We start from the raw sequence: 12450 nt of genomic DNA, 5'->3' as shown, positions 1-12450 counted from the left end.
AGAGGAGAGAGAGAGAGAGAGAGAGAGAGAGAGAGAGAGAGAGAGGGAGCCCGTCTTGCCTGCGGGGTGATGCCACACCAGAAGTTGGAGTAGAGCGAGCGAGACTCCATCATGGGCGCCAGCAGCGTGAGGTTCTCAGCCATCATCAGGTTCAACACTTGGGGGTTGATCAGGAGGTTGTCGCTGTCCGCAAACTGGGCAACAACCACGAGGTTAACACTAAACCTCGATCAATACACCGATAAGACCTTTCTAGTCCTAAACCTAAATTCAACACACGTACATTAAATTACGTTCATCACAAATCTCTATCTCTCTCATCTCTATCTACACTGCCAGCTACACCATCAATGAAGGAACACAGTTCTCAGAGCATACCATGTAATGTTATAATATGCAGTCTCACAAATCAGAGGTTTCATATCCACACCGTTCAGCCTGGCCACTGTAGAAATAACCTTATGTAAGTCCCCTTCTGAAAGCGTAACCCCGCCCCTTCTCTTCCTGGTGTCTCCGTTCCGTCTCCCCTGCAGGTTCTGCTCCGTCTCCCCTGCAGGTTCTGCTCCGTCTCCCCTGCAGGTTCTGCTCTGACCCAGCAGCCCCTTCGGGCACCCAGAGCCTCACCAGGATGTAGTCCGCCCAGCGCTCCCTCGCGGCCTTCAGCGCCGCCTGCCGGAGCTTCATGGCGTGGTTGAACCGGGAGGGGGGCCAGTGTTTGGGCCCCCACTCGTCTGTGTAGGACCTGGGGGGGGGGCCGAGACAGGGTCGGTTAGCAGCAGCGCCGCAGAATGCTAATCAACCCCGTTTGATTTAAAGCTAGCACGCTAGCTTGTTGAGCTAACTTGGTGGGAAGGAGTTTCTGCGTGGGAAGCCCATCGTCTGAAGTCTAATCCATGAGCAAGATGGATAAAAGCAGCTGCAAATTAATAGTAAATAGCAAAAGTAAACGTTGAAAGTTGCTATTTTCTCCAGGAGCAACCGTGTAACGACCAGCATGTGATACACGACAACTACAGCTTAATCTGCCATAACGAGAGCCTAGATTACGGTCGTCATTTAAAGCTTACACATCATCATTATCCTCCAAATGCAGAATCATTGCATTAAGATGATTAAAGCAGTGACTGGTGGGGGCCGGGGGGTTCAAAGTACCAGAACTGGGGCGGGTACCACTACCACTTCTGATTTCTATTATTCTTATTTACTTTATCTTGTATCGATGCTGTTATGTCGAGGTGCGTGGCTGTTGAGGAACCAAGCCTAAGAATTTCGACCCTTGTGTGCTCGTGTACAAGAAGATGCATTGAAAGCGATTCCGATTCCGATCCAGAAGCCATGGTCCCAGAGAGCGGACAGCCGGACCCACCTCGGTTCCTCCATGGGCCTCCACTCCACGTAGTGATACAGGCTCTGGGCCCTCTTCAGCCAGGCCCGCAGTATGGCCGTTGTGTTGTCCACGTTGTGGTCCGTCGCTGCCCTGGAACAAACAACACAACGGTAAACAAACAGCCAGGCAGCGCAACGGGAGGCCTCGTTAAAGCGGGCACGAGCAACGGGTGGAAAGTTTCGTGTTGAGAGCGAGTGTGAGGAGACAACACAAGGTTTTGTTGTGCGAGTCGGAGAGTGAGCCCGCTGGTTCAGCTCACTAAAGTGTGTCTAAGGTGTTGCTGTTTAGATCCAGGTGGGCGCGTCCCAACACTAATAATGAGTGGTACTCTCTGGACACCACAGGGAGTGTCCTGGTGTTTCTGCTGATTCATGGCTGGGGGAAAGTCACTGTCTCCCTACATTCAGCACAGACACTCAAAGAGGACACAGTGGACCACTGACAGTTATTTTGGCTTTTAAATTACTGGAGAGGAAAATCACAAAAAGTTCTGCCAAGAATTAATTATAATATAACTAATTTGATTTCAAGATAATATACTATAGTAAAAGCTCTGACACCAAATACTGAATACAGATTAGAACGAAACGAATCATTGAAAGTCACTAATATTACATAAAAAAGGGAATGCATATTAGTTGCAAACAATCTGGCATAACCTTGAAGCAGAGTGTCACACTACAAAGTGATCGCACACACGCGCACACACACACACACACACACACACACACCGGTTGTGCGCAGCTTCAGAGCTGTGTCTTGTTGATGGTACCTCCATGTTCTCCCAGAGCTTTCCAAATCGAGCGCCAAGCCTGACTCAGAGACTACACTGTGTGTGTGTGTGTGAGTGTGTGTGTGTGTGTGTGTGTGTGTGTGTGTGTGTGTGTGTGTGTGTGTGTGTGTGTGTGTGTGTGTGTGTGTGTGTGTGTGTGTGTGTGTGTGTGTGTGTGTGTGTGTGTGTGTGTGTGTGTGTGTGTATGTGTGTGCGTGTGTGTGTGTGTGTGTAGGGGGGGGGTATGTTTGTGTTTTTTAAAGTAGGCACGGAACTTCGGAAAATAAATCTACATATGAAAACAAAATATTCCATATCTACAAGTATTTCAGGCATCACGTAGTAGTGCACACACACACACGCGCACACACACACACACACACACACACACACACACACACACACACACACACACACACACACACACACACACACACACACACACACACACACACACACACACACACACACGCACCAAGGCAAGGCGGGAGGCAGACAGACACACAGGGACGGTTCACCAAACAGACAGACAGGTATGCAGGCCCACAAGCTGATAACCACCAGGCTGTCAGGCCCGAGCCCGACCACCTGCAGCAGGAGCGTAGCGACCCGGGGAGGGACTCAGACGCTAATAACAGTCTAGAGCGACGGCTTGTGCGTGGAAGGACCAGGTAGGGAAGGATGTTTTACAGCGCTGGAGTGCTGTTTAGTTTAAAAGGGTCTTTTAAGTGCACGTGTGTGTGTGTGTGTGTGTGCACACTCGTGTCTGTTATTGCAAGCTTTACAGGCCATGTGTGCAACACTAAGAATTAAAGGCCTTGGGGGAAGGTGGGTGGAGGAAGAAGTCAGCCAAGATAACTGGTCTTTGGTTCTTTAATGCTAAACACCTGATTCCCCTCCTAATGAATGGATGTGCACATTTATTTACACGCCGCTCAGACCACCGAACTGCACATTTCTGGGAGGGAATTAAATGTGTTGCAACACGCCGTGATCTCTCCATGGCAGACTTCAGCTCGGGGCGAGGATTTACGTTGCTTAGAGGCTGGGGGTTCGGTCTGAAACGGGAACAGCGTTCTGAGGGGATGTGGGCCCAGTGTGATATGGTATGGCTATGGTTGACATTTGAATGTGTTTCTGTGTGTGTATTGGTGCATTCATTATCGTACAGTGAGTTCTAGCTACATATGCATTTAGGAGAAGGTAGGTCGGGTATCTTGCTCCAGGGAGACAACAGGGGTTTGAAGATATTGGGGTGTGAAGAACCAGGGACCCGCCCCCACAATATGTGTCTCATCTGAACATTTGAAATGTGTGTGTCATAGGTTGACTCAATGGAAATAGGCTGAATTCCTCTCCGCAGTGCAACATCTCAGATCAGTGGTTGAGATCCTCTCAAAGGCCGTAAAAACCTCCACCACAACCAACCGAGGATCTGGAAGGGTTTGTTCAACACACAATCACGCTCACGACGATTTCCACATCTGGCCGTGCATTCCGAACCCAGCAGTGATGTCATTGAACGCAAAGCGTTCTTTTTGTTCACCGTGAATGCCCCACTTCATTTCAGCAACTTTCCTGTCATATTTTCATTCAAGTTGGCATGCCGTGCTTTGTGCTTCTTCTCTGTCCCTCTCCAACATGGAGTCAGTGATTGTACTCATACTGTACGCATATATTGTAGAAAACAGGACATCAAAGACAGAGAAAATCCCAGCCGGGGCTAAACACAGGCCTCCCTTCCTGTTTGGAAAGAAAATAAGAGAAACCCAAAACCGAAAAAGCAACCCCAGATGGACACATGACACCAGCGCAGAGCACAGAAATGTATAAACGTTGCTTTGCGGGTCCTTGCTTCCATCCCCATAACCCCCCCCCTCTTTGAGCGTCCAACCCCTTCCCCTCTGTGCATAACCCCCCTTCCCGGAGAGCTCCGGGGTCCTACAGCAGCTCCCAGCCCAGTGAGAACACCGTGTGCTTTTCCATGACGGACGGCCCAACGTGGAGATGTGTGCCTCCGGGATGCAGCGAGAGTACGGGCCAAGATTCCATACGGGACGTATACGGCAGGGGCTGTGGAGAGGTGCATGTGTGTGTGTTCTATGAGTGCGTGTGTGCGTGTGTGCGTGTGTGTGTGTGTGTGTGTGTGTGTGTGTGTGTGTGTGTGTGTGTGTGTGTGAGTGAGAGTGTCTGTGTGTGTGTGTGAGTGAGAGTGTCTGTGTCTGTGTCTGTGTCTGTGTGTGTGTGTGTGTGTGTGTGTGTGTGTGTGTGTGTGTGTGTGTGTGTGTGTGTGTGTGTGTGTGTGTCTTTGTGTGTGTGCTGTACGAGTCGGAGGGTGTGTACTGTGTGTGTATGTTAATGAGCCACTGGTCTCTCGTTGCGGCCGTACTTTCTTTCCCAAGAAAGAGTTAAAGTATGCAAAGTAGGGCTACGTTTACGTGTATGCATTTCACAGACGCTCCTTGGCGGTGAAGTGTGGTTGAGGTTGACCGATCAATACATACGATCGCCATATTGACGAAGCAGCGAAACATTCATGTGCTGCATGACAGACTGCAGAATCTGAAGTGAGTGAGGCTCCAGGAATCTAGGAGGGGTAGTGGAGGGTTATTAATTATCATTAATATTACTACTACTACTAATACTCATAGCAATAATAATAATAATAATAATAATAAGGTAACAGTTAAGTTTGTGGTAAAGATGTTGTGTGCGTGCCTACTTCACAAGTCTGCTCACGCCCAGACAGACACACTCCTCCGTCAGAACAGAGAGGGGTACACAGGCTTCCTCCAAGCCTTCTGCTCTCCGACATGCCATACGAGCTCTTCCTCCGGCTTCAGAGAACACATTTCCGTAATATCCTCTCCTCTGACAGCTGCTATGCCGACGGCACTCGGCGGAAGCTGAGGTCTAGCGCCAATAAAAGAAAGCGACCGTTCAATCGTCCGCACAATAAGACACAAATGATTGGCACTTTATTTAGAATGGCCGTACCACTGGTGGATAAAGCGGGAGGGATAACGGGGAGAGTACAAGACAGGTGATCTGTGTTCCATGGATGCTGACGACCCAAACGACCCGCTGCCTTTCCCCGTCCCTGTCTCCCATTTCTTTAATTTCTCCTCTGAACGTTCACAGCAGGACCTCATTAATCCCCCGCCCCGAGGCTCCTGGGTTCGCCTGCCTCTGTGTTCCCTGGCTTTATGATAAGCATCTGGACAACACATGCCTTCCCCCAGGTCTAACCTACACTCACACAAACACACAGGCACGCATTCACCCACAAACACACACTAAGGCACTCTCACACACACACACACAAACACACAGGCACTCACACACCTACACACACACACACACTCACACACCCTCTCTTCCGCCAAGCCCCCTGCTCCCGACGGTAACCATACGTCCACTGGAAGCGTTTCTACTCTCTCTCCCCTCCATCCGCCTCCTCACTCTCTCCTCTTTTAATCTCATCTCCGTGCTTCTCCCTGGCAGAGGTTCAAAGTCCTGGTTTAAGCTGGAATCAGGGAACAGGAATACCACGGGCCATTATGAAATAAGCAATACTAATATATTTGTGGTTCCTTCTTGGGCTTTTGTGGTGTAATACCACAGTTTAAAATGTGTTCATAATGTAATAAGCATCATGCGACTGAGGTTTCTTCGGTTATGGGTTCTGGCCGAGGTTTTGTGGACCTCTCGGTCACGGCGCAGTAGTGTGTTGGTGGTTTAGGCAGTGTCTCCGTCTCGGCGCTCATCGGTTCCGTCTGTCGCTTTACGTGCTCCATACCCTCTCACTCCTCCGTGGCTCATCGATGGGGCGGGGCCTATCCTGGCTGCCGACCGTCGCACGCATTACAACATCGGCAAACATTTCCATTCAATCGTATTTTCCACCAATGTTGACCAGAAGCCAAACCTCCCCGAGCAAAGCGCACTACCAGAACATTGAAGATCATTCGCTCTAACATTGATGCATGATCATGTACAGTACGCTCTTACATCGATGACGACAACGGGACCACCAGAGCAATACTCTGTCACACATCCCCTCCAGTTCTGTCCAAATGGGATCCTGAAGTGTGCACAGGGCCGCCGGGAGAAGACCCGTGAAACATGAGGGCACGAGCCTGGAGGGTTCGTATACATTACGTACATTTCAGTAGACGTTTCCATCCTCAACCATATCGCTCAATGTGATCATATTATACTTTATTGATACCAGACGGGAAATTCGGGATTTGTGATCCAACTTCGGTGATACTGTTCAACATCAGGATCTGTTTTGTGCGCAATGAATATCGAATGAAATCCCACAATCCTTATTATGGTAATAAATTGTTCCATGTGTATCATTGCTCTCTCTCTCTCTCTCTCTCTCTCTCTCTCTCTCTCTCTCTCTCTCTCTCTCTCTCCCCCTCTCCCTCTCTCGCAAAAATAGCCGCCTTTCGCAGGCATGGATGAGTGAGAAGGCCTCTTCAGTACTTTAAAGGCTACGTTTCAAATGATCTGTGTTGGTTTGGTGTGGGTGTGTGTGGGTGCTCATGTGAAGATGACACACACACACACACACACACACACAGAAGAGAGAGAGAGAGAGGCCTCTACCAAGCCGAACCCTGCCCTTCACGTTAAAGGTTCACGACGACAAATAGAACACCACATGGGTATAGATTTGGTCATGTTGTGACCGTGAATCTTGTAACAGCGCCCAGCGTTGTGTAATCCGTGTCTGAATGCAGCGGGGAGCAGGTGTACACACGGCCTACCGGACCGCGGAGTTAACATTCCACCGGTTTAGGCCCCGGGCCACTCTGGAGACAAATCTACGGTCAACCCTGTGATGACTGGGGCCGGCGGAGGGAGAGCAGCTGATAGAGGAGAGGGTACAGGCTGGTAGGAGACGAGGAGTCAGGGGAGAGAGCAGCTGACAGAGGAGAGGGTACAGGCTGGTAGGAGACAAGGAGTCAGAGGAGAGAGCAGCTGACAGAGGAGAGGGTACAGGCTGGTCGGAGACAAGGAGTCAGAGGAGAGAGCAGCTGACAGAGGAGAGGGTACAGGCTGGTAGGAGACGAGGAGTCAGAGGAGAGAGCAGCTGACAGAGGTGAGGGTACAGGCTGGTAGGAGACAAGGAGTCAGAGGGGAGAGCAGCTGACAGAGGAGGGTACAGGCTGGTAGGAGACAAGGAGTCAGAGGAGAGAGCAGCTGATAGAAGAGAGGGTACAGGCTGGTAGGAGACAAGGAGTCAGAGGGGAGAGCAGCTGACAGAGGAGAGGGTACAGGCTGGTAGGAGACAAGGAGTCAGAGGAGAGGGGAGAAGGGTGAAAGGTCAGACAAAGACGGGAATATAGACAGGCATGTGGATGGAACGGAAATGATATTTCCTGTCAAAAAAAATCGAAGGATCATTCTAAGAAACAAATTACTTTGACTCTCTTTCACTCGCACCCCGTTTGATCTACCTCTACCTCTCTCCTCCTTTGTCTCTTTGCATCTAACAAAGCCCTTCACCTCTGGTCTCAAACTCGCCGCAGATGTGTTCACACTAAGACGCCAGGCCGCTTCGGATGATCTCCTCTTCTGGCGAGCTCCGTGGTTTTTGTCCTGCCAAGCTCTGACAATGCTTTTGGCCGATGAACACGTTGGGCATGTGGGCATGTGCTGTAGGCAAGGGCCCACTTAGGAGCCGGGGCCACGGGTAAGAGCACTGCCAACCTCAGAGGGGGGGGAACAAGGGGGGACCAGGACTGAGGCAGGAGGAGAAAGAATATCACAAAGATAGTGTGATATTGGAAAGGAATGACAGGACAGGAAAGGTTTCTTTGTTTACTTGAGTTGATTGGACTAGTAGACTCTAACCCAACATGTGAAAAAAGAAAGAGGAAAAAACAGAATAAACAACTACAGATTAATAAAGGGTCCCAACAGCTACCAGGTAACCTCAGGGTACTTTCAAGTGACTTTCTTCTCTCATTACACTTTCTTCTCTCATTACACTTTCTTCTCTCATTACAATATAATTGACTAACACAAGGAATAGCTTCCATCCATTCATCTGGAGAGGCTTGATGTCAGCCTGGTCCATCTCATCTTCTCACACCAGCCAGTTGTTTTGCGTGCGCCGTCTGCACGCCCACTTATAAAGAATAAAAGACTGAAGAAAAAAATCTGGACGGCAAATTTATGATCAGCTTTGGAAAAGATCAACAGCGAACAAAACGCCAAAAAAAAAAAACGGTTCTCAAGCAGGGAAGATGTCAGGAGCTTCCGTCTCACATCACGCTAGCAGAGCCCAGACCCATTTTAAAGAAGCCTGAACAGCCGGCGCCTCGTCTCTTTATGCGACCTCTGTGACGCATCCCACTGAGCTGCAGGGAGTCACAACATGGCCCTGAACTCCCACTTCGTACGGCTGTGTGTGGACGGAGCGCTGGGAAGCCTTGGAGGTGAGAGGGTAGACAGAGCCGCATGTGGACATGATGTCTGGGAGACGGGATGACGAGGTTAGGGAATACGAAACAGAAACAGGAGGCTGGGACCCAAGAAGAAAAGTCACAAACACATATTTTTATAAACATATTCAGGCTGCACTTGAAAATATGAATTTTGTTCTTTATTTGCTTGCCTGGGTAAATGAAGGTTAATAATAATGCTTGAACATGTACACACGCACACACCTACACACCTACACACACACACACACACACACACACACACACACACACACACACACACACACACACACACACACACACACACACACACACACACACACACACACAAAAACACACACGTGTGAGGTGCTGGAGTCTTGTTATTGTCATGCCAGAGCATGATCAGGATGCTGTAGATAATCAAACGCATCCCTTTGGTTTCAGAGTTCCAGCTCGACTGTGATGCAACACACATTCTGGTTCACACTGAAACCACGTGCATTTAATCAGTCACATCAATCGACCCGAGTCTGCAGCGGATCACAAATAAATAACCGAGCCGTCGCATCACTCCCCTGTATTTCATTTAAAAGCCGCTAGATTCCACCAAGCTCTCGGGGCTGTGGTTCGCCGGGATTGTTACGAGGGGAATGTTGCCTGCAGCGCCGCTCGCCGACGTCAGAGGCATGAGAGGCCGACTAAATCGTCCGTGACCCTCTGGAGAATTCCTACCTGCGGACACATGTGTGTCCTCACACAACACACAGTTTGATCAGCGTAAGAAGTTAATACTGTGCAGGTTTTGTTATCATGGGGTCGATTTCTAAATCACAGCATTATGATATTGTGCGCTTATTGTGATGAATGGAAAATGTGTGACGAAGGAGTCACAGACCTCTCGTGGTACGAGTCTTCCCCGATACCATCCCAGCGATGTAGCTAACCTGGTGCTGAAACAGATGTGAAAGAGGGCTGAGCACCTGAACAGATGTTGTTCACACCGCTGATGTCACCACTATGACATTTCCCTCCGAGGTTCATCCTCCCATCCTCACTCTGACCACCAGACCAACAATCACAGCCTGGCCGCCTGTTTCACACCTGCAAAACCAATCAGCCGGGGGGATTACAGCAGGCAACAATCAGGCAGCAACCCGTAAACAAACATACATCATGCAACAGACACATAGCAAGCATTACATAACCACACACGAAAGCAGGGGCCACAAGCAGGTAACAAGACGTTTACAAGCAGGTGACGGGCAGGAAAGAAACAGGTAACAATCCGGTAACAGACAGGAAACAGGCAGAAAACAAACAATAAAGCATCCTACAAAAAGCAACGTAACCTAACCACCAAGAGACAAATCAGTCAACAAACAGATAACAAACTTCTAGAAATACATTCTGATGGCCACCATGACCAAAGTGCAATAAACCCACGCCACAAATAAACCTGTGTGTTTCTTTTAAGCTTCTCCAGAAACCGCTCTCTGCCACTCCCGGAGGATCTGAGCGTTGAGAGACCAATAAAATCAACCACACAGCAGAAAGGGTTTCAGATCTGCATTGGCTATACCCTCTCCAGCTGCGCTGAAGCCAAGATTAGAAAACTAACAGCAGACAATGAGGCATTGTAGTCCTCGCTTAGAACTACGTTCTGGGAAACCAGAGACATCTGCCACTTACTAACCAAGTACTGGGACGTTTCTCAGAGTCATTCGGATGTGACAAAACAAGGAGTAGCCGCCGACCTCAGGAAACTCAATTAACCTTTACAGCGTTTAGCAGACGCTTTTATCCATAACGACTTGCAGCGGTTGATGCACACATTGACACACCGACGGCAGAGTCAACCATGGAAGGCGACAGCCAGCTCATGAGGAGAACTTAGGGTTAAGTGTCTTGCTCAGGGACACAGCGACACTCAGCTAGGAGGAGCAGGGGATCAAACTAGCAACCTTCTGGGTTACAAGTCAACCTGCTCTACCTCCAGCTCTACCTCCTGGGCTAAGCCCGACCCCGATTTAATTATGAACGCAATTGATTGTTCACACAGAAATCGACCCGCACAGAGAGAAAATACCAATCATGTCTTGTTGTGATTTGAGTAGAGGAGGAGAGGAAGGCATGGAGAGGCTGGTTCAGCGAGGGGGCCGGTGGAATGTGGATTTGCTCTGCGACCCTGGGGGCTAGTTCTCGTCACCATGGACACACCTCTCTCTGTGCCCCCCCCCCCGCAGCATTCTTTCACATCTCTGTGAGACCCTCTCACGCCTGGACGGCCTTCATCTGCCACACTGCTGCAGATTTACCCCGGCACACACGCACACACACACCCACACACGCACACACACACAGGCCCACACACAAACACACGCACACATACCCACAAACACACACGCAGACACACACAGGCACGCAGGCCCATACACAAACACATGGACACACACACACAAATGCACACACACGCATGCACACGCAATCACACACAAATGCACAAACACGCACATACCCAACCACACCGTGCACACACACACACACTCACACTCTCTAGACACTAGCAGGTCAGGGATAGGAGGTTCCCTAGCTCCATCAGGAACTCACCTGTTTATCTTCAGTACAGACAGAGGCTGCTTTGTTCCCGATCCTCTTGTCCTATAGCCTACCCAGACTCGCGTCACCTAATCACTTACTCCTTCCCTCTCACACACACACACACACTTATGCTCACACACAAACAAACAGACACACACTTATGCGCACACACACATACACACTTATCCACACGCACACTTAGTCACACACACCCTGACTGAAATCCCCCTCGGTCCAGTGGGAGAGCAAGCTGGAGTTGTAAAGGTGGGCAAGGGTCATGATAGTGGGCTATCTACATGTTGATACCCCCCCCAGAGAGAGAGAGAGAGAGAGAGAGAGAGAGAGAGAGAGAGAGACAGAGAGAGACAGAGAGAGACAGAGAGAGAGAGAGAGAGAGAGAGAGAGAGAGAGAGAGAGAGAGAGAGAGACAGAGACAGAGACAGAGACAGAGACAGAGAGAGAGAGAGAGAGAGAGGGAGAATGGGACACAATGTGTGCGTGCTCCTGAAGCAATTAGTGAGGTTCAGGCCTCTGTACAAACACACAGTTATAAAGGAATACTTTCTGCCAAACCACATTCATTTTGAGCATAAGACCCTGCAATTCAATGTGATCTATATTCATAATGAGCGGAGATGAGGGGGAACTGGTCATGAAGACCCCAAAGCCACAAGGGAAGCCATACCCTACCCCAACCCCAAAAATAAAATTAAAACCTTGTGTCCTTTCCAAATCATCGTTTGAGAGGACTTTCCAATATGTATACTGGCATTGTGTAAAACGTTATGGGATTGCAGCGAGCACCATTATTAATAGTAAAAGTATGGGGAAGATGGATGGATCTCCCAAAACAAGAGGTCTCTCTCACCATCAAATGTGTTTCACAAACCGGAATGCTTACTTACATCAATGTGGATGTTATCCTATACTGGTCTCATTAGTTGTATTACAGTGGTGCAATTCTTCAATAGAAGCCTCTGTCTGTTTAATACATCGGAAAAAAAAATCGAACAAGAGGCAACAAGGTATAGATCAAGTCTTACTGTTGTATAAAGAAATAAACAGCATTCCATTTCTTTCTGATCTTTTGATTCAAAGTATTTTCACTTAGTAATAATAATAACAGTTGCTCTAGAGAAGAAGAGTGGCCCACATGTAGAAATAGAAAAAACTATGAAACTATGACAATACAAGCTAAGATGTTTAGTGATGAAGAGAGAACACAACGCAAAGTGAACACAACACCAAAG

The sequence above is a fragment of the Gadus morhua genome, chromosome 12, assembly GCF_902167405.1.
Source record: "Gadus morhua chromosome 12, gadMor3.0, whole genome shotgun sequence".
Taxonomy (NCBI): Eukaryota; Metazoa; Chordata; class Actinopteri; order Gadiformes; family Gadidae; genus Gadus; species Gadus morhua.
This window is presented reverse-complemented; position numbering follows the sequence as displayed.